This window comes from Corvus moneduloides, chromosome 15 (genome assembly GCF_009650955.1).
Source record: "Corvus moneduloides isolate bCorMon1 chromosome 15, bCorMon1.pri, whole genome shotgun sequence".
Classification (NCBI taxonomy): Eukaryota; Metazoa; Chordata; class Aves; order Passeriformes; family Corvidae; genus Corvus; species Corvus moneduloides.
This window is the reverse complement of record NC_045490.1, coordinates 18824645-18852278: the sequence shown is the minus strand read 5'-3', so window position 1 is coordinate 18852278 and position 27634 is coordinate 18824645. Positions and strand designations below refer to the sequence as shown.

The window sequence follows — 27634 nt, the reverse complement described above, 5'->3', positions numbered from 1 at the left end:
GAGTGCTCACTTCAGCTGCACAGGGTCATTTTGAAGAAACCTTAACGGTAATTTTTAATTTGCTATTTTAAAATATGATGGCAACTTAAACACTGCATCATCACATTTATCTACGTTTTTCACAAGAAAATAAACAGATATGCTCAAAGTATTTGGTAAATAATTGGCTGCAGGACGTCGCCGACATTACCTGAAGATGTGCAGTTCACAGTCATTGCTTGAATTAAGACAATATTTTTTTTTTAAATTGTACTAAGGGTTATTTCGACAATTATTTAATTCTGGTTTCCTCCTTTGTTGTTGCTTTATGTATTTAATTGTAATCACTTTTCGTTTGTAAAATAGACTGAGTTCACCTGTCTTGGATTCACCTCTCCTATGTTCAAGTTAAAAATCCTAAAAATTAGAACAAAGAGGTCATTTGGTAGCATAACAATTTCTGTAGGAAACTGAATGCCTCTTGTGTGAGGATTCAATTTATTAAAATGATTTTGCCATTGTCCTGTCTGGATTGCTTGAAACTGTCTTGGTAGAGAAATTTTAATGGAGTGCCAGTGATATATTCCTAAACTAGCAAGTTCTTAACGACCCTGGAAAGTGACTGCTTGATTACACTTTAACGGTATTTGCAAATAAAATCACAAGTAATTAAGGGGAAATCTCCAGGCTTTTGAGCAAGTTTGATGCATGATAACTGCCTGATTCAGCTTCATCTAGAGTAATGCTGTGTAGACAAGAGCTACTGAGATCAATAGCAACATAATGATAGTGGCAGAATTAAGTGAGTAACCTGAGAACTGTGTCTTCAAAATGCATGCAGCTGCCACCAGCCAGGGCCACACAGTGCACTCCTGCTTCCGTCCTAAATGTTCATCAAAAGACGCCCTGCAGGAAAATGGAGTTAGATGCTCTTTATTGCTGATCGTGTCTCTTGCCACATTTATCAGGGAAATTGGATTAGCAGTTGGCAGCTGCAGGTAGACAAGGTTCTGCAGTGATTAAATATGCAGCTTGGCTGCATTTGTTGTGACAGACCTTTAGTAAATTCTACTGTAAGCACCATCTGTCTAATTTGTATAAAGAAAACTTGGTGCTTTAAGCTACTGATAAAGAACTAAATCTGTTGCTTTATCATAAACAAAACTTTTGCTCTAAATTATCTTAAACACAATTTATTAGGTTAAAGCTATTTTTCTATCATAATGAATAAATAATACATGCAAAAGTGCTTTCAGGTACTTCATTTTGCAAGTACTGAAAACAAAAACAGTTCAGTTCTTCAATAAAATGCTTAATATTGCAATCCACGGGGAGATGACACTGGTAAAATATCACTATGAAAATGGTCCAGGAATGCCAAATTCATTTAATTTGTGGGTTTTACTAGGACTTTCTAACTGGCTAGGGGTTTTTTTTAGGTTTTTAATATTTCTGAAATACACCACTGAAAAACAGTTGTAATAAGAGGGATGTTTCTTTTTAAAATACATTTGTAATCATTACATCTGCATACAGAGCATATGTTCCGGTTTCTATTCCAAGGATATCAAATATAATTGAAGATGGCTGAAGTAATTATGTGTGTTGCTTTCCTTTTTTCTTTTTCCTTTTTTTGTTGGGATTTTTTCTTGCTACTTTCTTCTTCTTCGTGTTTTTGTATTAATAGGAAAAAATTTCCAGTATTAAAACAGTGCCTAATTTTCTAATAAGAATATCAAGATTTCTCCTGACAACGTGGGTAAGTAATCTATTGCCTGGGCAGCCGGAATCTCAGTAGTACTTTGCTTGTAGTTGTGACATCATCGGATTTGCTAGAAACGCATGGAAAAGGGAACTGAAGAAAAAGCAGTTAAATAGCAACATGCTATCTTTAGCTGGTTTGTAGAAACTCCATGCTGTTAAATTATTTAAAATCCTTGATTTTCAGCTTGCACACATTAAAAGTTTTCACACTAAGTGCCAAATGTTGCAAACAGCACTTTAACAGAATGATTTTGCTTTGATCCCTGTAGCAGTTCCTGAATAATTTATCACAGGTTATTGCCTTAATTCTGGAGAGGGATAGAGCAATAAAGGCAGATGAAAACACTCCAGTTGAAACACCTTGGGGCCTGCTCATTCCTCTGACACGGCTCTTTTGTTGGAACTATTTAGAGGTTATTAAGATGTGTCTCCAGAATTAAGAGTATGCTGTAAGGATGAAGACAGCCATCTTAATTCTAAAGACAAAGCACAATGACCCTTCACCTTTTTTTTCCTTTGTTGTTATTATATAGTAGAATTATGAGGGTAATATTATAGCTGCACCCAGTAGTGCCACTATGGTTAAGGGTCTGTCAGACTTTCCATTACCAGCCCTGTTTTGGGGGTGGTGGGTGTGAGCAGGCTCGTCTGTTTTAGATGGCCTCAGTCAGACACTTGGCACATGTTGGCAAGTCATAGGGGCTTTTCTGGGAATATTTACATCTTCAGCTCCTTTTCCTTGAAAAAATTCTGTTGAAAAATGTGCTTCAGGACTTTGAAACAAAATACTTGAATTTGTTTTTTAAATGGCTTTGTTGTAATTAAATCTTAAGGAAACCTATCAGTGACATTCAGGGAAGGATATTCTGAAGCTGAAATTTGAACAAAATTGCTTCATTAGCGAGAAGAGCACTGTATAAACCCACAGAATGCTGGCAAGCTCCTCTTGGTGCGTTTCCTGCATTTCCTGTTCCTTACTCCTCCTCTCACTCTGTTGGCCACTGCTGGTGGTGCCATTTGCTGTCCCATTGCCCCAGAAAAGGCTGAGATGCAGCTGGGAAGGACGCAGCAGCCTCGGGTTTTCCTCCCATCACTGGGAAGTTTCTGGATCCCACGGGATGACAAACAAAAAGTAGATGTATAAGTGTGTAATCCTGTTTGTCATTAATAAATTTTATGCACGTAAGTGCTATTTGATTACTTACAATGGTCTAAAACTAGATTCTCTTGGGATTTTAGGAGTTTGGAGAGAAGGTTCTCCCTGAATGTGAGGTAAGCAAGCCTGGAATCTAGGGTGATTTTTGCTCCTGTTAGAGTTTAAGGGTATTTTGTACCAGTGAGTTAAGTGGATCAGGATTTATTTCAGGATTCTAGAGTCTATTCCATGGGCTGTTCATCCCATGCTGGCTGTGGCAGTGTTATCTTACACAGCTGAGTTCTGATGGATCCTATCTAAACCACTGGTTTGCTGGGGTTTTACAGGACAAGAGTATTAGATCTAAATCCTAGATCTTGTAGATTGAGGTCTTTTATTAAGAAGTGTAGTTATGGGCTTTTTATTAACAGTATCTCAATTTAAATAATAGAAAACCAAAAAATGTAGTTTATGTGGTAGTTGTTCTTTCATTAGAATTCGAGGTCCAGTGGTGTCTGAAGCTGCCTAGTGTTTGTACAGGTTCCCAGAAACCTGGGACCACAGTTCAAGGAAAGTTGGACATCTACTTTTATTAATAGTTTTTAAAGTCTCAAAACCAAATTATTTCTTAAATATATTCGCAAAAGAGTGTTTTCTTAAACCACTTTTTGGTAAAGACAGAATAAGCGTGTTGGAGGCCTATGGGTTGGTCTGGTTGTCCTTTCGTAGTCCCACAGCCACACGAGGATGGTGAGCTCTTTGTCCCCAGCAGTGCTCAAACAAAGGCGAGTTCATGTCTTGCCAGGGGCTGTGGCTCCCCTTCTCCCTTGCCCCAGACTTTCTTTGTGCAGCCTTGTTATCTCCTTTTTTGTGGCTGGAATGGGCAAAGGAACCAAAATCGGTGTGGAATATTTCCATTCCCTTGTATCTGTTGCTGCATCTCTGGCTGCCTTCAGAGAGTAGTATAAAGCATTACTGCCAAGCTCTTTTCATTCTTTATGTTTTGGCCACCTTGTCTGCTGAACAGTTATTTTCTGTGCAGACAAAGCAGCACACCAAGTATGAAAATACAGATGAGTATAAAGTTACAATTTTATATTGCATCTTCTCAGTATTGAACACTTCCTCTCTAGTGATTTCAGAGTCCCATTAAAGTTAATGAGAGTTGAGACCTCTGAGCATCTTTGCAAGTTCAGGCCATTTCAATGCACAACAGAAAGGAAATGCAAATATTAAAATACTCCCAGCAACCTCACTAGTCTTTGGTAAAGAACTCCATTTGTCCTGGGATAAATCTGTGTGTGTGCCACCCAAGTCAGCCAGACTGATGAGTCTGTGTATGAAAAGTATAAATTAATCCTGGTCTAAGCTCACATGGAGCAGTTTACAAGGCATCAGCAGTAATTTGTTCTTTATGTGATCAATTAAAATGAATATGTGGCTCTTACCTTTTATATTTCTCAACACTATAAATATTGCAGTGTAAGCACCAAGTGGTACATTACTGAAAACCCTGGGTTTAAAGAGAGAGCTCCTTATTGGGTTTTTTTTGCCATGGTTCTATGATTTTTTTTCCCCAGACTCTACAGAACTGTGACCTTTTTATTGTAAAAAGAAAAGAAGTACAAATACCACCTGAAACGTCAAAAAGAATACTTATGTCTGAGTAAATTGAAGAGTTTGTTTATGTTATTAAAATATTTTTCATTCATTGGTGTTTCTTATTGATGTCTATTAATTATCCTGAAAACATCCCCTTACTAGGGGCTAATTATCTATGTGTACAGTGTGGTCTACATTGGAGCAGGAAGGATTCTGAAGCCACACTTCAGCCATTAAAGGGGAAAAAGTGCATCTCAGGACTAATGTTAACACAGGCAGAGATTTGCATCATTTCCTCTAAACTGAAAAGTCATTTTTTCAAGAAAACTTACCGGGAAAATTACTTTAAAAACCCCCAACAAAACAGCAAAAGATATGTTAAAATAACAGTACAATGGGAGTCTCAGTGCAGCCTTAATTGTAGTTTGTTATGAGTATCAGTTAGTCTTACACCATTCAAAATATTACAAGCTTAAATTAACATTTTATTGTTATTAACACTTTAAATATATTAATACAGGAAGCACTTTTAAACGTTAATACATAGTATTCATATATTATGTTTTAATTTGCGTTATTCATTATGGGAGCATATCGAGTAATCCAAAGCATTTCCTAAGCATTTTCCTAATGTCAGCACTAGAAAACTTGTGGCAATCTTATTTATCCAAGGATCTTTGTGTTTCTTCTGGAAAAAAAAAAAAAGAGGTTTGAGCAAGACATTTAAACTAATGAATCAAAATCAGATATGTGCTCATTATTGGCTGATTATTACTCCATCTGCTCGGCGCTAACGTGAAAATCAATTACGGAGTCTCCTCCCGCTGGCAGCGTGCGCTGGGCTGGGGCACAGAGCCCCACACCCGCCCCGTGCCCCTGCCAGGCCCCTGCATCAGGGTAATGGTGGCACAGTGGGGACAGGAAACCGAGCTAATGAACTCGTGTAATCAGCTAAAATCACTGCACAATGGCAAACATGCAGTTAACAGAGGTCACTGTTTTGTTGTGTCACACCACTAATCTAGAAAACATATCCGAGGGGGTTTCTTCCCTTTGCACATCCCTCATGTTTGCATAAAAAGAAAAAAAAAAAGCTGTGTCTTTAATTCCAAACACAATGTACCAACATTTGGTTTAACATCAGAAGTGCTTAAAAAATACCATACAAGTGCTATCTGGGGAGATTTCTTTCTCTGGTATGAATCATGTCTTTAATTTAGTCAGTTACTTTCTATTTATGTCAAGTCTATTAATATCACAACACCTGCAGTTGTCTTGATCCAGAAGAAAATGGACTTCTGCAAACAAAATCAAAATCTTTACATTGTAGTTTTCTTCAAAAAGTAATGATAATGAACTCTGTTTGTTTTAAATATTGGTACATTTTTAAACTAGCACATACAATAATGCCCCTGGGTATTTTCTTAACCCTACAGAGAAATGCTTTGTATTTTTATAAATACAGTAGCTGTAGTTCTCTCTCAGGCACACAGTCATGTTGGAAATAAACTGCTGAAATACATAGTGAGGGATTATGGAAATATTTGGTTTATAATTTAGATCTCACAAAACTATGAAAATTAATTATGTGTTTGTTTTATGGACAGAAAAAATAACATTTAAGACAATTACATGATTCACAAGAAATCAAGCTTTTACAGATTTTTTTTTTTTGAGTCAGTTGTGAAGCTCTACTCTTCTATAATCTTGGTTAAGAAAGGGAAATGCATCAGGATCGAATCACAAGTAGGAAATTATCCTTTCAGGACTGACAGGCTGTACAGGAGCCCCTGATGATCTGAGTGCCATCCTTGGGTGGTGGGGAATAGGATCCTGATGACCACTCAGAAAACCCCTATTTAAGACCTTTGCAAGCCTGCAGTTATTCTGTGCAGGCTCAGCAGTAAGAAAGTAAGTCCAAAACAGAAAGCAGTGTAGTCTTTATTTCTCCTAAAATCAGTGGAAAGCATCCTTTATTTTCAGTTTTAGAGGACTGGAGGGAAAAAAACCCCACAAGAACAACAACAACAACAAACTACCCAACTCCTGAAGCCAGACTGTGAATTAGCATCTCATTTTCTAGTGGGCACCACTGGGTACATTTAACTTCGTTAGTACTGTTTGTGCTTGTGTTACCCTAAAACTTAATAAAATCTGGAAGATGTGTGAAAGCAGATCAGTGCTGCTTCCATTTCAAATTGGTTTGACTTTGTTTTTCCTTCTGTACCATGAGTGTCACACTCCTGAACAGAACTGCAAATCTCCAGCTGTGGGAGGAGTAACAGAGTCTTACCTCTGCTCCTCTTGAAAGAAGTGGATGCACCCACAGAGATGGCTTTTTATAGAAGGATCCTGGATATACAATCCTCAGGACCCTTTCCTGATTTTTTTAAAATTAATTTATTCCTTCCACTCTATGGATTAAGTTCATTTCAAATAAATAAAAACAGCATCCAACTTTTAGATCTCAGTATTCTGTATTCTCCGTAAAAATACATGGAAATGTAGCTTGGTGTGGAATTCAAAGGTCAGGCCTTCCCAGTTTCTTTTCCCTTGCACAGGTTCAAAATGTTTTTCTTCCTCACCTTTGGCTGTAAAGGAAAAGTGCATGATTCTGTTCAGTGGATTTCTCCTCATTTGGACAAGTCCAGCTGCATCCAGGTATTGATCCTGAGCATTACAGCACAATGAGCTGCTATTATCACAACTCTTATTTACTGTAGATAAAACAAAAAGGTAAATGGGAAAAGAAAGGAGGGTCAGGTGCCAATTTTATTGTATCAAGTTTAAATATCCTTTGATTAACACATTTCTTTTTTAGTTTCGAACATATAATCAGAAAATGGATTTAATAGCAAAGAAAAACTGTTTTACAAAGAGATTTTATTCTGTTATGTTTGAGGCCCTCGTATTTCAAGATTGAAAATGGAGAATACAGAACATTATAAAAATGATATAAATTTACTTATATTTGTTCAATAAACAAACAATACAAAGAGGCAAGAGATAAAAGACTAAGCTTTTAATATCTCATAAGGTGTTGTTTATTCTGTATTGAATACTATCAGAAATAGTCACCTGTAAATATTGGTGACATTGGTAGAAGAATGTCTTGATAAACTTTTCAAGTGTTCGTAGGAAATATTTTGGGTCTAAGGCCTGTCCATAAGAAAACAAATTATGCTGGGTAATCGCTCACCTGATCACATGTTTAGGATTTAAGTTTTGTCCAGTAGATGGCAAAAATGAGCAGAAATGATTTCTTTAAAGTCCTTTTGGTCTGGGGAGGAGAGGAGGAAGGCGGGGGGGGCTCTCTTTATCTTGTATTTTCGCACCAGGATGGAGTTATCAGGCTCCTGGTTCAGAGGTGCATCGCAGGAACGCCGAGGCTGCTCCAGGTTGCCAAATGGGGCTGGCTTGTAGCAGGCTTGCTTATACTAATTGAGTTTTTCCAGCAAATCAGGCTCCTTGGAAAAAGGCCAAAGGCTTTTCATAATTGTATTGACAAGAAAATGAATATGATAAATGGTGTTCATTCAGCTGAGACAAGATTTATAGTTTTCCTCTGGCAAGGGCTGAAGAGAAAATATTTATAATAATAGTAAAATTTGTTTTAAAGTTGTATTAGGTGATGTCTCAAAAGACTTCATTAAAATATTTCCAAATATTTTAAGCAGCTTCAGGTGTTAAGTGTAGCATCTTCCCAAAGTATCCAGTAATGAACGATTAAAAAAAAAAATCACACAAACAAACCGAAACAAGAAAACCAAACCCCTGGATATGAAAGTCATTTATTCTTCCTGAAATATTGATATGTCAAGCTGTCAATGACGATTGCAGTACCACAGCTTGGGAAAGTTTATTTGTCTTTTGTATTTGGAACATGTGGGCTCTGTAGTTTGTAGGTCAGTCCTGAACGAGCAGGTGTGGCCTGGAGAGCCCTGAATACCCACAGGTGGACAGGCAAAACCTGGCTTTCCCTAACAGTGGTGACTCTCCTTATGTATTTTATTCTACTCCCAGGCTGCCTGGATAAGATGTTGAGTGTTTAATCTGTTTTTTCCATACTAACACCAGAATGCAGTCTAAGGTCCTTGGTCTGGAGTCAGATACATCCATGGAGGTTCAATCGTGAATTCATCTTTTTGATCTTTTCATTTAGTGTTTCTTACAGTTAGGTGGGAACTCATAGCAGTCCTTTCCTGTGTTCCTCCCAGCTGATTCTTGGGTTTCAGGATTTCTGTTCTCTGTAAAAGAAAGAGGTTGCATAAGAACGCATAAGAAAATGGGTTGAAAGAATTAAATCATTAGGTTTACTCAGAGTTGCAGTCAACTCACTCACACCTGATGTCTGTGGTGAGTGTATGAAGCTGCCTATACAAAATACCTGAGTGTAGACACAGACCCTGAGCTCATAGAAAAGTGATCTGCCAGGGAGGGTGTTCATCTCATGGTCACTTAAAGGTTCCAGTTGAGCTGGATACTGGGCTGGCTGATCCTATGCTGCTCCAGATGTGGAAGGACAAGCAGTACAATCTTATCACTAACAAGGTTACATATTTATCCAAATTCATATCGTATTTCTTAACAAAATAAAACCATGGGCAGCAATAAGATGGCTTCTTCATTATTATTCTGATTTTGAAGAACTAAATTCTTGAGTTTTGTGTTTTAACTATTCAGGACCAGGCACAAGCTTGAAAGAGCCAAACCACTGTAGAGATTGAAGTTTCCCAATCACAGGAAGAGAATGCGTTTCTCATGGAACAGTAATCTGTTTGTAATAGCAGCTACTGCCCACTTGCAACTCAAACCTCAGTATCACTTTTTGCAGCTTGAATTCCTTTGAGCTTGAACGACTGCTCAGGTTAAGTTCATGCCTTAGCCAGATTCCTTGAAGCTTGTGGTTAGAAACACTTAAAAATAATATTCTGCTTAAAACCAATTTATTCCACCTTATTGGATTTATAAAAGAAGCATTAAATTGCCAAAGCCTTTCTGTTGACTCTGGCTTTTATAAAATTTGACTGTAGTTTCCAGTCTTCCCTGGTCAATGAATATGGACTCAATGCTTCAAGTTTCTGAATTAAGATAGCGAATCATACTGGATGTATTAGCAGCCTCTGCTGCTGGCTTACATTTTGCTTGGAGGGTTTGGCTGTCAAGTTACTCTCCTTGCCATGAGATCTGAAAAGGTAATTGCTTTCTATCCCATGAAATTCCACAGTGAGGCTGTGCAGCGTTGCACCCTCTCCCTGCAGTGCTCACGGGGATGCTCGGAAGGCTGAGGAATGGGGATGACTTAGGAGGGTTACAGCTCAGTTCTGTACCTTACGTGGCATCTACTGCATTTGGAGAATATTGACCATCCTCTCTTGAGAGTGAGCTGGACTGGAAGTCTACCTCAGCAAAAATGTAGCTGCCATTAGTGAGCTTTTAGAGGTATAAGATGGCATGGGTCATCTGTGCCCTTTGAGAGTATTTCAGGTAAGTGAGATATGAATTTAAATCCCAGTTTGTTACTGGACAGCTCTCCATGGTGTGTTTAACTCGTTTGTTTGATTCAGAATGTGAAGAACTCCATAAAGGAGTGAGAAGCAAAGCCTAAAAGTACATTTCTCATGTCAGCCTCTTCCCTTCTATAGTTCAGCTGCAGAGCCTGGGGCAGGTGGCAGCAGGATGCAGCAGTGTGGAGCTGCCTCAGGCAGCAGCAGCCCGTCCATCTGTCAGTCTGTCTGTCTGTCCGTCTGTCCACATGGTGCTGCTGTTGGTTGGCAGGGCTGTGGCTGGGCTTCAGCTCCACCCCGGAATGGGGTCAAACCACGACACAGCTGGGGCTGCATGGCCTGGAAGTGTGAAACCCTTCCTGTGGGTCAGACCTGGATTTCACAATCCCATTCAGGGTCTGTGTTCCTGTACAGGGTCTGTGTTCTCACACAGGGTCTGTGTTCCCACACAGGGTCTGTGTTCCCGTTCAGTGTCTGTGTTCCTGTACAGGGTCTGTGTTCCCATTCAGGGTCTGTGTTCCTGTACAGGGTCTGTGTTCCTATACAGGGTCTGTGTTCCCATTCAGGGTCTGTGTTCCTGTACAGGGTCTGTGTTCCTATACAGGGTCTGTGTTCCCACACAGGGTCTGTGTTCCCATTCAGGGTCTGTGTTCCCACACAGGGTCTGTGTTCCTATACAGGGTCTGTGTTCCCATTCAGGGTCTGTGTTCCTGTACAGGGTCTGTGTTCCCATTCAGGGTCTGTGTTCCTGTACAGGGTCTGTGTTCCCACACAGGGTCTGTGTTCTCGTTCAGGGTCTGTGTTCCCGCTCAGGGTCTGTGTTCCTGTACATGGTCTGTGTTCCCGTACAGAGTCTGTGTTCCCACACAGGGTCTGTGTTCCTGTACAGGGTCTGTGTTCCCACACAGGGTCTGTGTTCCCATTCAGGGTCTGTGTTCCTGTACAGGGTCTGTGTTCCCACACAGGGTCTGTGTTCCTGTACAGGGTCTGTGTTCCCGTACAGGGTCTGTGTTCCTGTACATGGTCTGTGTTCCCGTACAGGGTCTGTGTTCCCACACAGGGTCTGTGTTCCCATTCAGGGTCTGTGTTCCTATACAGGGTCTGTGTTCCTATACAGGGTCTGTGTTCCCATTCAGGGTCTGTGTTCCTGTACAGGGTCTGTGTTCCCACACAGGGTCTGTGTTCCCGTACAGGGTCTGTGTTCCCGTACAGGGTCTGTGTTCCCACACAGGGTCTGTGTTCCTGTACAGGGTCTGTGTTCCCGTACAGGGTCTGTGTTCCACTTTGTGAGGTTCACAGGAGCTGCCTTTATTGGTTGAATAGGCAGTAGCCTTTTCCTAAGAACAGTCACCATTTCTCCTCTTTAAACAAAACGGAATTATATGACAAGATATAAGCTTAAAAATTTAAGATGTTTATTATTAAACAAAACCACTTACTAGATTAGCTAGATCATGTTTTAATAGCAAATTGTATAGCTAAAATCTCTTGGTTCCAAATAAAAAACTGGTTTAATTCTTTGCCAGTCAAGTTGTGCTGCCTCATTTCCGTTTACCATGAAGGTACCATGCTGGGCATCTTCATGAACAAAATAATTGGAATTTTCAACAAGGAGGTATCATTTCTCATTTTGCCTTCTAAATCAGACTTACATGGAAAAAACACTGAAATATTTGATATTTGAAAAAACAGAATAGTTTAATCTGGCAAGAGGAAATTAGGGCCTAAAAGCTGAGACCTGGCTCCCAGTCAAAGACCAGTGTGTAGGATGTGTACTTGGTCCCTGAGTGACTGCCCAAGCCATAAGGCAGAATTCCCTGTATGGTTTGTGTTGACTTGCCTGCAGTGACTCCTCCTTTGGTTCATGTTGGCTAATTATGCCTTCTATCCTGATGGTAGTAGTGGAAGTTTAACCTGTTTTTATTTGCTTGTGCACTCTAATAGTGCTGCAGTTTGTTTTGTGGAGGAGATTATTAAAACAGAAACACAGAACTCAGAAAGTGGTGAAAAAAACCAAGAGGAACTGGAACAATCAGTCTTAAGCAGGAGCCAGCTCTTCAAGCCACCTTCCCTATTCATGGATTCTTCAACCCGTTGCTATTCAGAGGCCTTGTTCCCTTTAGCAGGCATCACCCGCGATGGTGTTTGCATGAGCTGTGTGCTGCATTAGCCTTTACAGATGGGCATGCACTGTACAATGTTCTGTGACATGGTTAAAATATGTCTGAGAGTATCAGACTGTGCACTATGCCACTCTGGGAGGGAGACGACGTGCTGGTCTGGGCATTTGCCTCTGCCAGCCATTATCATTTTGTGTGTGTGGAATATACAAATATTCTTTACCGGGGACATTTTATTCATTCACAACCACACGGATTTACTCTGGAGTTTGCAGCAAAGGGCCCTGCAAGTAAGGACTCAGTCACTAAAAAATGGGACTTGCAGCAGAGAAAGATCCTTTCTGGTGTCTAGGACGGGGAAGACGCTGGGGTGCACGGCCGATCAGAGGTGGGTGAGAGCAGACAGGTCACAGAGTGACGAAGGGACCTGCGGGGATCACTGAGTCCCACTCTTCAGCGAGTGGCCCTACAGGGACTGATCCCATGCCTGTGACACACCCAGCCCGGGGCTGCTCTGCTTCACATCCCTCAGGGGTCACTCCCTTCTCCTTCAGTCCCAAGAAAAGCCGAGGGTAGGTGTCCCTAAAGTTCTTTAGGAGCCTAAGATCTATATTTGAAGTTCACTTTTAGTCCTGAACCAAGAGTTAGGCTTCCTTATCATAAAGACAGATTGGAATGAGGCAGCAGGGCCTTTGGCAAGGACTCTTATGAATTTCCAGATTGGGAACAAAGTGCTTGGTAGTACCTGTGATTCAGTAAGACAACCTGGTGCAGTCTCCTCCAGGTCTGAGTGTTCCTAAAAGCATCTGCTATAATTTACACCTGGAGAACTGCCATGGGATTGCCACAGATGTTAGGTAGCAAAAGGAACAGCTGGGATTGGTTTATTTTAAAACACTATACAGATGAAGGAACTGATAAAAGTTAGCCTGACCGCTTGGGTGATGGATTTTCTGAACTGTGTTCAGGCTCAAAGCATTCCCCAGTCATGGAAAGCTGTGTATGTATTGTCTGTCACCTTTCCTGGTTAAAAGTTTTCTGTCTCTTGTCACAGGCTTGTTACGCTGGCAACACATGAGATAACTAGAGTTCATATCCCTGAATATATATACATACATCCATAGAGTTAGTTTATCATTTAATTGTACTCTGTAATCAGCAAATGTGTGTTTGTTTGTTTGTTTTAAGAGTGAATCCATTGCAGTTTTCTGCTCTCATGAAGATCTGAATATTTTTGTGTTATTTTTTAGATCACAGCATTTAAGTGTTGATGTATCATCAAACAGAATTCTTCTCTTCAGAGAAGCCAGTAAAATGATCTGTACATTGGTAGGTATTCATTAATCATTCCTCTGCAGTGTAATTCTTTGCCTGGCTCATGATACAAAAATCCTGTTAGTTGATGTTGCTGAGCAGTGATGGATTTGGGGAATGCTAGCAGGACTGGGAGGTGCTGCAGCCAGAGCCAGCCCTTGGCAGTGCAGGGCTCAGGCCTCGGCAGCTCTCGTTCCCTGGCTCGGGGTTCATTCAGGTGCCAGAGCTGCTCGTGCCACCTTTGCCTCGAGGGCTGTTTGGCACCTACAGATGTGAGCAGCAGAGACAGAGACACCCGGGAGGTGTTTAATCCAGGCTGCTGATTGACAGCTGTGGGCTGATCTTATGTATTCAAATTATATTGCAGCACTTCCGAAACATAATGGGACCATAACAGCTTTACCCTGGAGCACTGTTAAAAGTCTTTATAATAAGTTGCTCCATTTTACTACTCCCACTCATGCATGCAACTGCAACAGGTCTCTGACACCAGCAGTTTATGTTACACTCCAACTAACATTGCAGCTGACGATTTTGCTTCCTCAATATCTTGAAAGGAACATTACCAAGCTTTTGTAGAGGAACCGCATTTGTAGTTAGTGTAAACTGGAAGAGCCGTAAATGGCTTGTTTCATTTAAAGAAAGAAAATTGGTGCATCCAAGTTGCTTTTACTGCATTCAGGCTGATTTTTGGGTCTGGAAATTGTGTGTTACATGGCTGCCTTTATAAAAACTTCAAATGTGATGTTGCATTTGATCTATAGGACATGGAAACAGTACCTGTGGAATGCCTAAAGCATTTATTTGTAACAAAAAAAATTACACACAAGTAGTTTTCAGTCTTTTCAAAATAATGTTTCTGTTTCTTTTGCAAATATACTGTGTTGTGACCAAAATTTTTCAGCTGTATTCATCAGTAAATTTGTTAGAATGATTAAGCAAAATAAAAATAAAATTTGAAAATGTGTGAAAGATAAAAGGCAAATCTTTACATGATCTAAAACAAAAAATCAAATGTAGTCATGAGGATGATTCAGCCCTATTTGTCTGATGGTACCTGATCCCACTGCAATCATATTTCCTTTTTTTTATTTTAATTTATTTCTATCAGCTTTCACCATCCTTTCTGCACTTAGGAAAAACATAACCATATTATTGGGCATCCATTCAGTTCAGTTGTTGGCATCAAGTTTCTAAACCTTGCTGACTAAACCACATGAGTTGTTTTCAACCTGCTTCATTCCTAATTCATGCCTAAAAAAAACCCCAAAAACCTTTGTAAAGAAACCTTCTTCTTTCAGTTGCAGCTTTTATGGTGTGTACACAGTTCATAAAATTCTCAGCCCTAAGGTATTGGCAGCTCTTGCACATAAGGACCAGACAACATTGTCTGACTCATGCTGGGATTTAATTGTGCAACGTAAAAGGGAATCTCAGCCCAGTGCAGATCTAGGAGTAAAAACTGAGCAGCAGAGCTGTGGGGCCTGGGGAAGCCGTGCCCAGAGTCTTCTCACCCTCTTTGTTAAATTATGTGAGAGATCCTTAGGACTGTGTGGCATCTCCTCAGAGGTGAGTGCCACAGGAAAGGGGAAGTGAGCAGAGAATCACAGAGTGGGTTGGGTTGCAAGGGACCTGCTAAAGGTCACCGAGTACATTCCCTGCACTGAGCGGGGGCATCTTCAACCCCATCGTGGCCATAAGAGCTTTCTCCCGTGCTTCTCTTCCGTGTGTTTCATAACTGCTTTCCTAGGGAAGGAGGACATTTTACTCAGAACAGGTTTAACAGGAGAACTGTACCTAATGTCCTCCAGAAGAAACATTTAAAATCACCCATCAGTGAAAAGCAGAGGAAAAATGGAGATGTGGGAGAGAGCCTCCACCCAGTATCTCAGGGGGGTTATTTTGCTTTAAAACATGTGCATGTCAACATCAGGGTCCCACCAGTGATCCTGCCAGTACTTAATGTGACATTCACAGGAACTGCTCAGGTTTTCTGTCAGGTGAGTGACTGCCAGGATTTATTCTGGGCAGAGCCCACTCACGAGCCCTGCCCAGGTGGGAGCAGGGATTTCACAGGATGCAGCTGGCACAGCTGGACTGCATGGCCTGGCCATCACCCTGCTGGGCTCTGGCACTGGAATCAACGCCCACTCAGCCCCATTTCACACTGCTCTGGGAAGGTTTCACTGCCCACTGCAAGTATTTCAAGATCAGTATTGAATAATGGCTGTTTAAAGCATTGGCATTTTTACCTTTTATCACCAAGTAGCAGTTTCTGAGATTTCTGTTCCCATGTACAGAAAGATGTAACTTCTGGAAATGTGCTATAGGGATTCATTAATTATGTATGATCTTTTGAACATACAAATTCCTATAAAAGTACTGATATAAAGGAATTTTGCATTATTTTCAAATGTCTTCCTGAAAATCTTAATAATTATATTTTTAAGGAAAACTATAATCCATAATACTCTATGGTCTTTTAAAGTCTATTTGTCTTCCAAGCCTGTGTAATCTTGGCAGACATGTGGGGAAAAATAAACAAGTAAACCAAGTGATGATAATAAAATTCATTTTGTGTTCTTGAACAATGTTTCCAGACCCTGAATTTTCTGGTTCTGAAAAATTGTGTGATTCAGATAAAAGAATGAATCCATACAGGCCTTCCAATCCTTGGACTCAGTTTTTAAGTTTTCTTCTGTACCATTCTTCCAAGTAACTTAAAATCACAAAAATAGTTAAGATTCTCTCACTCAGCATGATTTTATGACTGAAGTATTAGGAAAAAATAGAAGATGCACAGCAAATGTCAGGAGATGACAACAGACTGTATGTGCTCATTTATCTTACCAAGTCAGCCAGACCTCTTGTATGTGCCTGCAGCTTATGGTGAGCTCCTCAGAGCTGATCAGAGACACATTTTAACTCAGGATAGATTTGACTGAAATTTATATGATAATAATTTCCTTTTTAACCTGAGAGAAACACAAAGTGATGGCATGAGGCAGAGGGGGAAAACAGAAGCGAGCATCTCCTTCTTTCATCACGCTGTCCTTGTGGGAAGGCGCTTCCTCTCGGTCTCTGTCTCGTTTAACCCACTGGCTGAGTGGATTGCCACAAACTCTGCCCAGGCTCCTCTCATCCCTAAGAAGTTCTTCTTTCCACCACCTGGATCCCTGGCTGTGTTTGCTCCTCCTGGCAAACTCCTGTCTGAACACCAGGCTTCCAGCTCTGTTGCCTCTCCCCTCTCCTCCCTGCCATGCCCCTGACACTCAGAGTTTCTGGCCCATGGCTCTGTAGGGGAAGACTTGGTCCCTCTCTACAGACAGTGCAGCTTAGCCTGGCTGTTCCTTTTTCTGAGAAGAACGTAACATAAAGCAATAAATGAAAATATGGCTTCATTGTTTTGGGCTTCCATTGGTAAGTGAATTTAAATTTGTTTTAGAACAGGATTTTTCCTCCTCTTTCATATGTAATGATATACAGAAAATGCATGTAAAGGTATTCTTTTCAGAAATTTCATTTGCACCAAATTAAACACAAAAATTTCTGTTTAAGTCTTAGGTCAACTGGGAGTTTTCTTGCTATGCAAACCTGTAGGTATGTAAAAATGTGATCTGAGGTATGCCTCTGTCCAACACTCAACACTTTGACAAGGAATTAGTGACTGAAGTGAGGTGCATCAGGCGATTCTTCTCACCCACGGTGGTGATTGCTGACATCATGTGCATTCTTCCTGAGTCCGGGGTACGCCAATCAAGGCAGTTTTGGATAACACACAGATACTTCACACATATGGCCTTGTTCAGGTGATACAAATCAGCTAAAAGTTATATGTGGCTTTGTTCTGTGTGTGTCCTGTACTGTCGTGTGCAGGAAATAACTGTGGAAATGACTCTGAAACAAACATTGGTCATCCAGTTTGTTACTTTCTTTCCATCTTCAGTTTTACCCACGTCTGTGATGTCTATTTGTGTCCGAATGTTACCTCCATTTCTTTTCTCTACGAGCTGTTAATGTCTGTGTTCGGGCGGAAAAGAGAAGAGGAAGAAAAGGGTAGAGCTGTGTTTGGGGAGGGTGAATATACACAAAAGCTTGTGAGTATGGATGCTGAAATCTTTAATACTAGACTGAAGCAGAGACTCTTTTCTCCCTAGATTGGCATATAGTGATTTCATATGTTTGAGTGCAAAGCAGAAAAAAATCCCAAATGCCTATTTTTAAGATATGCAAGTATGTTGAGTTGTCAGGGAGTAAAATTTGAAAGATGAATTTTTTTGTAGTTTTGAAGAGGAGCACCTTGGCAAGTGCTGAGTTCTGCTGCACAGATCCAGCTGTGCGGATGGGGGAGCGCTGGTGTGTCCTCTCCTTCTGCTCATTTATCACTGATACTGTGCTGCAGACAGCTCTGAGATGCCTTTGCTAATGTGATCTGCTCAGAAGATGGGAAGCCTGGCATAGGATGCACTTAGTCAGGCAATTATCCTTGTTGGGGCTCCACAGCTTCTTGGCAAGGGCTGCTGTGTCTTGTCCATTACGGCTGGAGCCGGTCTGAGGGAGCGATAGTGATTTAAAATAAACATCAGAGAGGAGAGAATTGAGTGGAGTTGGAATAGTGTAGTTCACCATTCTTCATCCCCAATATATTTCACTTTTAATTCTGTGTGTACAGGTCTCCTTACCGTGTGTTTTTGAACTCCCAGCGGTGTAGGAATGATGTTTCAATGCATCTTGGGACCATCCATTTTTTGTTTTGTGGTTTCTTTACATTTTAGTAAACCTCTTCCCTTTCATTAGAAAAGGCTGACATAAAAATAATATTTTCAATATGCTGTTTTTATTTATCTATATTCTGTCATGATATACTTTGATGTAAGTTTTTAATTTTGCTTCAGCTTTCAGCTGCTGTAGCAGTTACTGCTCAGGGTCAGCGATGAGGTTAGCCACAGTAGCACAAAACAATTTCCTGTGCTCACAGCTCAGGTAGCATTTGGATGTGGATTAAATTTTACCACATTTTCCAGTAGCCAGACGCAATTATTTCTAATGAGCTTTAAATTGCTTCCAGAACATGTATTTCAAAACTTAGTGTGGTAATCCATTCAGTGTCAACTTCATAAGGTAACGGGTCTTCTTCAAAATTTTGGTTAAACGGATTCTTGCAGTCTAACAGGTATTTCTCAGCAACAGCTGAGCCTGGCAGTGCAGTGCTCAGTGCTCTCAGCTGCACTGCTCTGCCCTCCTCATTCCTGGAGTGGTGGTTCCACAATATATTGTGCTTCGTTTCTAACTCATGTTTTGGAATGGCTTTCTTTTGGCAAATTTATCTTGGTGCTGGGCACACTCATTGTGCTGATTTGAGAGCTTTTATGCACATTTTGTGGATGTGGAAGCTTTAAAAAAATCACTTTTTGAAGCTCTCTCTCGTCTTTATGATTCACATTTTCCTTTTTTGTCTGGGCACTTCTTTGCACTGCCCAGCATTCCGAATGCCTGGAAAGCGTAGCTCAAGCCATCTTTATTGGCAGTAGTGAATAATAAAAATAGGAAAGGGGAAAAGGCAAAAAACATTTTTTGTCTATAAATATGATACATTTTCACAACCTTTGTTTAATCTCACCAAAGTCTTTTTATATCTTCATCTAATTCATACGTGTTAAAATATGATTCAGGCACATTATAATCATCCAAAGTGCTTATTGGTTTGAAGTCTAGAACAAGCCCTGCTGAAATGAAACTCAGCCATAAGGAAATCACTTTGTGTTACAGTTCTGCTGTAAAAGCAATTCAGGAGGAGAGCTGAAAGGAAAGCTGCGTGTGCTGACATCTCCCACGTCCCGGGCAGTGAGGGAAGGGGTGGCCATGGGTGCTGAGCCTGGTGATGTTCCCTGGAGCCCGAGCAGCCCAGACTGGTGTTGGCTGGCTTGGAACTTCCCTCTGCACAGACACTTTTTTCTTTCAGCACCTTTGGTTGTACTGAGGAGTCTTTCAGTAATTAACTCATTAAATTGGCAGCCAAATTCCAGCCCCTATTTCCTCTCTAGCAGTTTCACCAAGGTCTTTAAAAATCCCTTTCTTATTCCTATCAGAATTTTGTATCAGCCCTGAGCCCCAAAGAGTTCATAATTTTTGTGATTGACATTGCTGTCAAGTGCAGGGCAAAACACTGGATTAAAGGAAGTTATTGAGAATTTTGGGAGCCAATGTATTTTAAGGTAGTGAGACGCAATTTCTCCCACAGTAAGAAGAAATTGGTGCAAATTGGATTTTTTCATTTGATTTTTAACTCAATAGTAGCACTGGGACTTCAGTGATTAGTCTGTACAGAGTTTTTGTTTTGACAGGCACTATGAATTTCAAACATGATTTTTAAATTCTACATGCCAAAGGTCACTTTTATGTTGATTTAATTTCTTTAAATGGTTTCTTTTAACAATAGGAGTTTATAAAATTGTGTTTTGGTCTTCCACTACAGGGATTATAAATGTAAGCATATCCTCAGTAGCTGAGGAGTTGTTCTTGACCTGATTCCAAGTACCTCTGTAAATTAGTTTATGTTCAGTAGTATCCATTGTGTATAAAAGTATTCCCCTGAAGCTCCTGCTAAATGTTACAAGTAGATCATTCTTTTTTTATCTGCTCAGGCATGGCACTGTACTTCATATGTTGTTCAATAAATGCTCGAGCACTGCTCTGCGCTGGAGCCCCGCCCGGGGTGGGGCGCGGGGAAGCGGCACCGCCGCTCCCTCCCCTCGGCTGCTGCCTTGGAATGGGCAGCTCCACGCTGGGCCCTTCGGGATGAATCCCTGAGCACAGAACACTTCTCCATGGGCTCCGTCCACTTGAAAACAGCAGCTTTCAATCTCACCCTAGACCCAGACTCCTCAGTGACTCTGGGGAGGGACGGGCCCCGTGTTCCCCTGCTGCCTTGCTGCACCCAACCCCTTCTGCTCATCAAGGGGTTTTAATTAGAGGGAGGGGTTTTCCTAAAGTAACGAAAATGATGGAACACCAGCAGTAGTGGATGCCTCCTAGAATTCATGTTCCCAAACTAAGGGATTCCTGGGGCTTTTTCAGCGTCTTTCCTCATCATCCATTTTTAACATCAGCTTGCAGTTAATTTCCTTAAGTACATAATTGCCTTCTTGACAACCACTAAGCTCTTCTGTTGCTTATTACAAGTTAAGGACCTGTGGCTGCAGGATGTCATGCCTGGACAGCTCAGCTACAGACTCAAGGCTCTTCCTCTTTTGGACCCAGAGCTTTGCTTATTTCTAAAGCCAGGTATGTATTTGTGTTGGTGAAGTTGAGATTTTCTGCAGAGAATTTAATAGTGGAGAAGACCAGCTCAGGTTAATTTACAGCACTCTTACCTTTCTGTCTTGCTTGTGCCCTGAGAATTTTACTGTTCAACAGTGGTTTCCAAAACCAGTGTCTGCCTTTCCACTTGATCTCACAGACAGAGTTTTGTATTTTATGTTTTTTTTTTCCCACAGAATTTGAAATTCACTGATCTTCTCAGTAACTAGACCAGGACTTGTCAAAATGATTAATGCTAATTATGATGATCTGTCTGGGATGTATTAAATAGTTCACTGTAGGAAGCTAAATGGAGTTTAATTTTTTTAAGTGTAATTTCTTAGTTATGTAAAGATTAAAATAAAGTATCCAGGTACACTATAAGACTTTTTTCTTTTTCTGCTATGTTTTACTTTTCAAAGAGCTTTTGGATTCTGCTCCTGTTTAGTGTAACAGAGATTTAACACCGTTTGGAGTTAGCTTCTGTGCAGCAGAAGTCTCTGGAATGGTACCTCTTCCCCAATTACACTGTGGTTGTGACTGCAGCACTGGGATAAGAGAGGTGCTAGAGGACCATTTACAAATGTGAAAACCATTCTGGATTCTCATTCATAAATTATTTTTTGTTTAATTAAGAAGGCTTGATTTTGATTTTGTGACCATCTTTCCTAGCGAAATATTTGCTTTTCTCTTCCCTTCCATAATTCTGATTTACCACTCCAGCTTCTTACAGACCCCAGTTACTTCTAAGCAATCCCTGATCATACTCCCAGTCTTTTTTTTTGCATCTAATTTTCATTTACAACCTGATGGATAAATTGCCTTGTACTTGCTAGAAGTGGTGACCAACATTAATGTTTTAAACAGTAACTTATGCCTTTCTGTCCTTGCATCAGATGACACCAAATGGATGGTACTTTAATGCATTAGGGGTTTGGAAATAAGGTTTTCCCCCTCATTTTTTTGATTGTATGATGTAAATTTGTCATTGCTGGTAATCAATGGCATTAAAGGAAAGAACTGAAATAAGGCAGGGAGATGATTTGCAAGTGGAAATTTGCTTGGGTGGGAAGGAGAGCTGTGCAGAGGCTGACCCAGTTTAGTGTTAGGCCTCAATATGTATTAAATAATGCTCCATCTGGGCAATCTCAGGCAAGGTTTTAGGGCATTTTTTAATTGCCTACTATAAAATCACAACTGCATTGTCATAAGTCCCTCTCCCAGCTGGCAGTGTTTGGGTTGTGAACAGGTACTGCCCAGTTTGCTCGCCGCTCCTTGATCCAAGTTGTCATCAGAGCCAGGACAGCACGGAGAGCAGACAAGCCGAGCGTGTCATCTGTGGGCTGTTGTGCTGTTATTTGTGGGAATCCTTGCAAAAAAACCTACAGCTCTGTATTATTTTCCTCTAGTTAAAATTGCCAAGAATGATGAGTAGTAACAAAGCCAAGACCGGCACTTGGGTTCTGTGCAGGCCAAGCTTGTCAAGGTCAGCATCAGAGGGCTCAGTTGAGTCAGGCTGCTTCATGGTGGGCAGGAGCTCCAGCTTTGCTGTGCTCATACCACTGCTTTAGCTCACTCCCATTAATTGCTTCAGGTTTGAAAAAAACTGTCATGAAGACAAACAGACTCTGGGGTGCTGTGAAGATGAGCATTAAACTGTTACAAGTTACTCAGAAAACTTGGTAATGAGACCTTGTGAGCAGAGAAATCTGTGCAGAGGATTGCCCTGGGATCTGCTGCACAGTGGATCCAAAAGTCACTACTGCCCGTTAATAGCAGCAACAATATTTACCAGTAGCTGTTATTTTTGCATTATAAACATGCAGTTGAGTTAAAAAGTCATTCCCATCTGTGACTGGTAAAACAGAAGCTTTTGAAAAGGACATGTTTGTTTTCTGAGGAGTATATTTAGTGTGTGTATACATCAGAAGCCTCCCAAGAGACCGTTCTGGTAATGGATCAAAACCAGGTTTTGCTGAGGCATGAGAAACTATAAAACCATGTGTTGCAACTCTGTTCAGATTAAGGAATTCATGCTGATAGACCCAGTCATGGTCTGGCTGTACATCAATGGCAGGAATTCAGAGCTTTTAGTTTAAATTTTGCATACTAATTGCTTAGTGGCTTTTAAGCTGTAGTCATACTTACTTAACAGATCTTTTACATCTTTTACATCTTTCTTCCAAATAGTAATTTTAAAAAAAAGTTTCATAGTGCCATCAAAATATTTTAGATTTGTAGCTGCTTAAATAAGTCTTTCTTTCTTTCTCTTTCTTTCTTTCTTTCTTTCTTTCTTAACAGGTAATCAGATCCTCTCTCATGGGACTTTGTCAAAAGATCAGGTTCATCTGCTGAAACTCAAGGGCATTTCCATCTGTTACTCTCTCTCCACTCAAATCTGCCTTATGTGGAAATAATGTCAGCTGTGGCGTCTTCAAGTTGAACAGGGACGACCACTTTGACAATGTACTTCAGGCCTGTGTCAAAATGCTGCTCTCAGTATCCCACAGTGACCTGCTAGTAAGCAATTACTCATCTTGGGAGTCTTTATGTGAAATTTGAAATAACACCACCACAGGCTTTCTGTTGGTATAATGAGAGGGATCCAGAACAGCTCAAATGCAGTTTTCAGTTCAATTACTTGAATTTATGTATATAGTGACATCTGAAATACAGGTATGACTGAAGTGCCACGTGAAACAGGAGCTTTTAGAGAACGCTCACTAGGCTTGTAAAAGAAAGAAATGCAGTTTTTTTTCCCCTTTCTATACTTGCAAACCCATTTTGTTGCCTGCATGCACTGTAAAGCATCCTCATATATCCAGCTACTCTGCAATTAGTTTCAATCTGCAAATTGTCACTGCACTGTGTATTCCCCATAAAATGGAAAACTTTAAAATTAAAGTGCACCATGTTCCCATTTCTCTGTGGGAAGACAACAGATCTTGCATAATATCAGCCTGAATTCGAGCTGTGACTTCTTCTTTGTGACACTTTCGTTCCGAGCTATGGTTGTCATTCAGGAGAGGACAAATCTGGGATAGTCAGAGGTGGTAACACCCAGGTTTATTTTTGCCACATAAAGAAAGTCCACAGAAGTGGAAAGTTGCTCTCAATTAAGTCAGTGTATTGTCTGTATAGTCAAACATGCCCAATGGGCACATTCCAAGCTCTCCAACGCTTAATTCCTAAACAAGAATCCTTAAGAGGAAGATGATGGTTCGATTGAGCTGATGGGCTCAAGCAGGGACCTGTGCCTGTGCACAGCCTCATAAGGGAGCTCACTTAGGCACCAAAAAAAGTCTCTCTCTGAGGTGGTTTGGAGAAATCTGTGGTAAATCTTGGTGAGGTTTCCTGCAGAAGGCAAGATACGCCTGGAGTCCTGCACAGAACTATCCCAGTCTTCCTGGACTGAGAGCTGTGTCAGATGGCAAAGCACGGGAGTGGGTTTGGACTATCCTGAGCTTATTTTAAATAATAGCAAGTTATATCTAATGGTATACTGGTAAATTTGAAAAGTTGAAATCTACTGAAGACAAGATAATATTTTGTCTCTCAAAATATTCTGATTTATTAGCTAGTTTAGAATTTATCATACTGTCAGATCTGTAAGATCATTCTTCTGTCATCTGTTAATGTTGTTAATATTAGTCACTGCTAGTATCAGTATTTTCTATGAATGTGTACTCCTTTTTGTCAGTAATACCCAAAACGAAGCCACTCTTATAACCCATTTTTGGAGTGTCTGACCCAGGATCATATGAGTTTCATTACCAGTTTAGAATCTCACGTCTTAATCTATATTCTGACCTCAACATCTGAAGGACTCATTGCAGTAGATAAGAATTGCTTTCACTTGGCTAAAGAAAGAATTCAAGTATTTAGATATCTCAGATTTTCAAGGCAGCACATTCATGTGTATCTTCAAAAGAATTAATATGAGGGACAATGGAAGATGCTGAATTTTGATGTTTGGAATTTGGAAGATGCTTGGATTTTGATTATTTAAAGAATGTGATTCTTTTGGTTACTGGAGTTAGGTTCTTTTAAACCTGTAGATTTTTACAGAGAGTGATTTTAAATATTCTTTTCTTACAAGCCAGAATTGTTAAACTTATTAATGTGCCTCTCCTGCAATTGTACTGAAAAGTCATGCATTTGCTATTCAGAAGAAAAATACTAATGTGTGTACAGGTATCTGTGGGGTTTTTTTTCTGTTTGATCAGCATAGCTGTTGTGTAAATAATGCTTGTTCTGCACAGCTGTGATGTGATTTGAGGAATGTAAAGGTATCTGCCCATGGTAAAAAGAAACCAGTTACTCAATACTTCCAGAATACACTTTGGGGGAGAATCAGAGCCACAGAAGCACACTTGGAGTGTGATACAAACACAGCATCTGATTGCAGTTCATTGAATTCACTTACACTGTTTAATTTATGCTTTTCAACCAGATGACTGTCCAATAATTTGGGGTTTGGGCCAGGGAGTGCTAGTCTAAACTAACTTGGAATATGAAGAAGGAGACAGCATTTGGGGGAAGAAAAAAAATAAACCATGCAGTTAAATTCTGGTCACCGGAGAATACCCTGCAGTTTCTGACAGGGAAGCTGTTCAAAACCTTCAGTCACATTTATTGATTAGGGGACTTACTGGGGGAAGAAATCGGAGCACACCCCCTGCGTGTGTGTAGATGCCGCTGTGTAAGAGCTGCTGCTGCTGCTGCTGCTCGTCACTGCCCGGGGCCAGCCAGGCCCGCAGGAGGGCAGGGAGGGCAGGAGGGCAGGGAGGGCAGGGAGGCAGGAGGGCAGGGAGGCAGGAGGGCAGGGAGGCAGGAGGACGGGAGGGCAGGGAGGGAGGAGGGCAGGGAGGCAGGAGGGCAGGGAGGGCAGGGAGGCAGGAGGGCAGGGAGGGCAGGGAGGCAGGAGGGCAGCAGGGCAGGAGGGCAGGGAAGGCAGGAGGGCAGGGAGGCAGGAGGGCAGGGAGGCAGGAGGACGGGAGGGCAGGGAGGGAGGAGGGCAGGAAGGCAGGAGGGCAGGAGGGCAGGGAGGCAGGAGGGCAGCAGGGCAGGAGGGCAGGGAAGGCAGGAGGGCAGGAGGGCAGGAGGGCAGGGAGGGAGGAGGGCAGGGAGGACAGGAGGGCAGGGAGGGCAGGAGGGCAGGGAGGCAGGAGGGCAGGGAGGCAGGAGGGCAGGAGGACAGGAGGGCAGGGAGGCAGGAGGACGGGAGGGCAGGGAGGGAGGAGGGCAGGAGGGCAGGAGGGCAGGGAGGGCAGGGAGGCAGGAGGGCAGGGAGGCAGGAGGGCAGGGAGGCAGGAGGACGGGAGGGCAGGGAGGGAGGAGGGCAGGAGGGCAGGAGGGCAGGGAGGGCAGGAGGGCAGGAGGGCAGGGAGGCAGGAGGGCAGCAGGGCAGGAGGGCAGGGAAGGCAGGAGGGCAGGAGGGCAGGGAGGGCAGGAGGGCAGGGAGGGAGGAGGGCAGGAGGACAGGAGGGCAGGAGGGCAGGGAGGGCAGGAGGGCAGGGAGGGCAGGGAGGCAGGAGGGCAGGAGGGCAGGGAGGGCAGGGAGGCAGGAGGGCAGGGAGGGCAGCAGGGCGGGAGGGCAGGGAGGCAGGAGGACAGGGAGGCAGGAGGACAGGGAGGGCAGGAGGGCAGGAGGGCAGGGAGGCAGGAGGACAGGAGGGCAGGAGGACAGGGAGGCAGGTGGGCAGGGAGGCAGGTGGGCAGGGAGGCAGGAGGGCAGGAGGGCAGGGAGGGCAGGGAGGGCAGGGAGGCAGGAGGGCAGGGAGGCAGGAGGGCAGGGAGGCAGGAGGGCAGGGAGGCAGAAGGACGGGAGGGCAGGGAGGGAGGAGGGCAGGAGGGCAGGAGGGCAGCAGGGCAGGAGGGCAGGGAAGGCAGGAGGGCAGGGAAGGCAGGAGGGCAGGGAGGGCAGGAGGGCAGGGAGGGAGGAGGGCAGGAGGACAGGAGGGCAGGAGGGCAGGGAGGCAGGAGGGCAGGAGGACAGGAGGGCAGGGAGGGCAGGAGGGCAGGGAGGCAGGAGGGCAGGGAGGGCAGCAGGGCGGGAGGGCAGGGAGGCAGGAGGGCAGGGAGGCAGGAGGGCAGGAGGACAGGAGGGCAGGGAGGCAGGAGGGCAGGGAGGGCAGCAGGGCGGGAGGGCAGGGAGGGCAGGAGGGCAGGGAGGCAGGAGGGCAGGGAGGGCAGCAGGGCGGGAGGGCAGGGAGGCAGGAGGACAGGGAGGCAGGAGGACAGGGAGGGCAGGGAGGGCAGGAGGACAGGAGGGCAGGGAGGGCAGGAGGGCAGGGAGGCAGGAGGACAGGGAGGGCAGGGAGGCAGGAGGACAGGACGGCAGGAGGACAGGGAGGCAGGAGGGCAGAGAGGGCAGGGAGGGCAGGAGGGCAGGGAGGGAGGAGGACAGGAGGGCAGGAGGGCAGGGAGGGAGGAGGGCAAGGAGGCAGGAGGGCAGGAGGACAGGGAGGCAGGAGGACAGGAGGGCAGGAGGGCAGGGAGGGCAGGGAGGGCAGGAGGGCAGGAGGACAGGGAGGGAGGAGGACAGGAGGGCAGGGAGGGCAGGGAGGCAGGAGGGCAGGAGGACAGGGAGGGAGGAGGACAGGAGGGCAGCAGGGCAGGAGGGCAGGGAGGCAGGAGGGCAGGGAGGGCAGGAGGACAGGGAGGCAGGGAGGCAGGAGGGCAGGAGGGCAGGGAGGGCAGCAGGGCAGGAGGGCAGGGAGGGAGGAGGACAGGAGGGCAGGGAGGGCAGGGAGGCAGGAGGGCAGGAGGGCAGGGAGGGAGGAGGGCAGGAGGGCAGGGAGGGCAGCAGGGCAGGAGGGCAGCAGGACAGGGAGGCAGGAGGGCAGGAGGGCAGGGAGGCAGGAGGGCAGGGAGGGCAGGGAGGCAGGAGGGCAGGAGGGCAGGGAGGGAGG

At 43.1% G+C, this 27634-nt stretch overlaps 1 long non-coding RNA gene across 2 annotated transcripts in view; it reads left to right on the top strand.

The window, feature by feature from the left end:
- Positions 1 to 25429, top strand: part of LOC116451506 — a 111626-nt gene extending 86197 nt beyond the window's left edge. The window contains exons 10-12 of one of the 2 annotated variants that reach the window (XR_004243214.1): positions 1667 to 1738; positions 13358 to 13436; positions 23022 to 25429. This is a non-coding gene — a long non-coding RNA (uncharacterized LOC116451506). Of the gene's footprint in view, positions 1 to 1666; positions 6655 to 13357; positions 13437 to 23021 lie in introns of those variants that run through there. The other variant, XR_004243215.1, reaches the window with a different exon arrangement.
- Positions 25430 to 27634: the final 2205 nt, after the last annotated feature.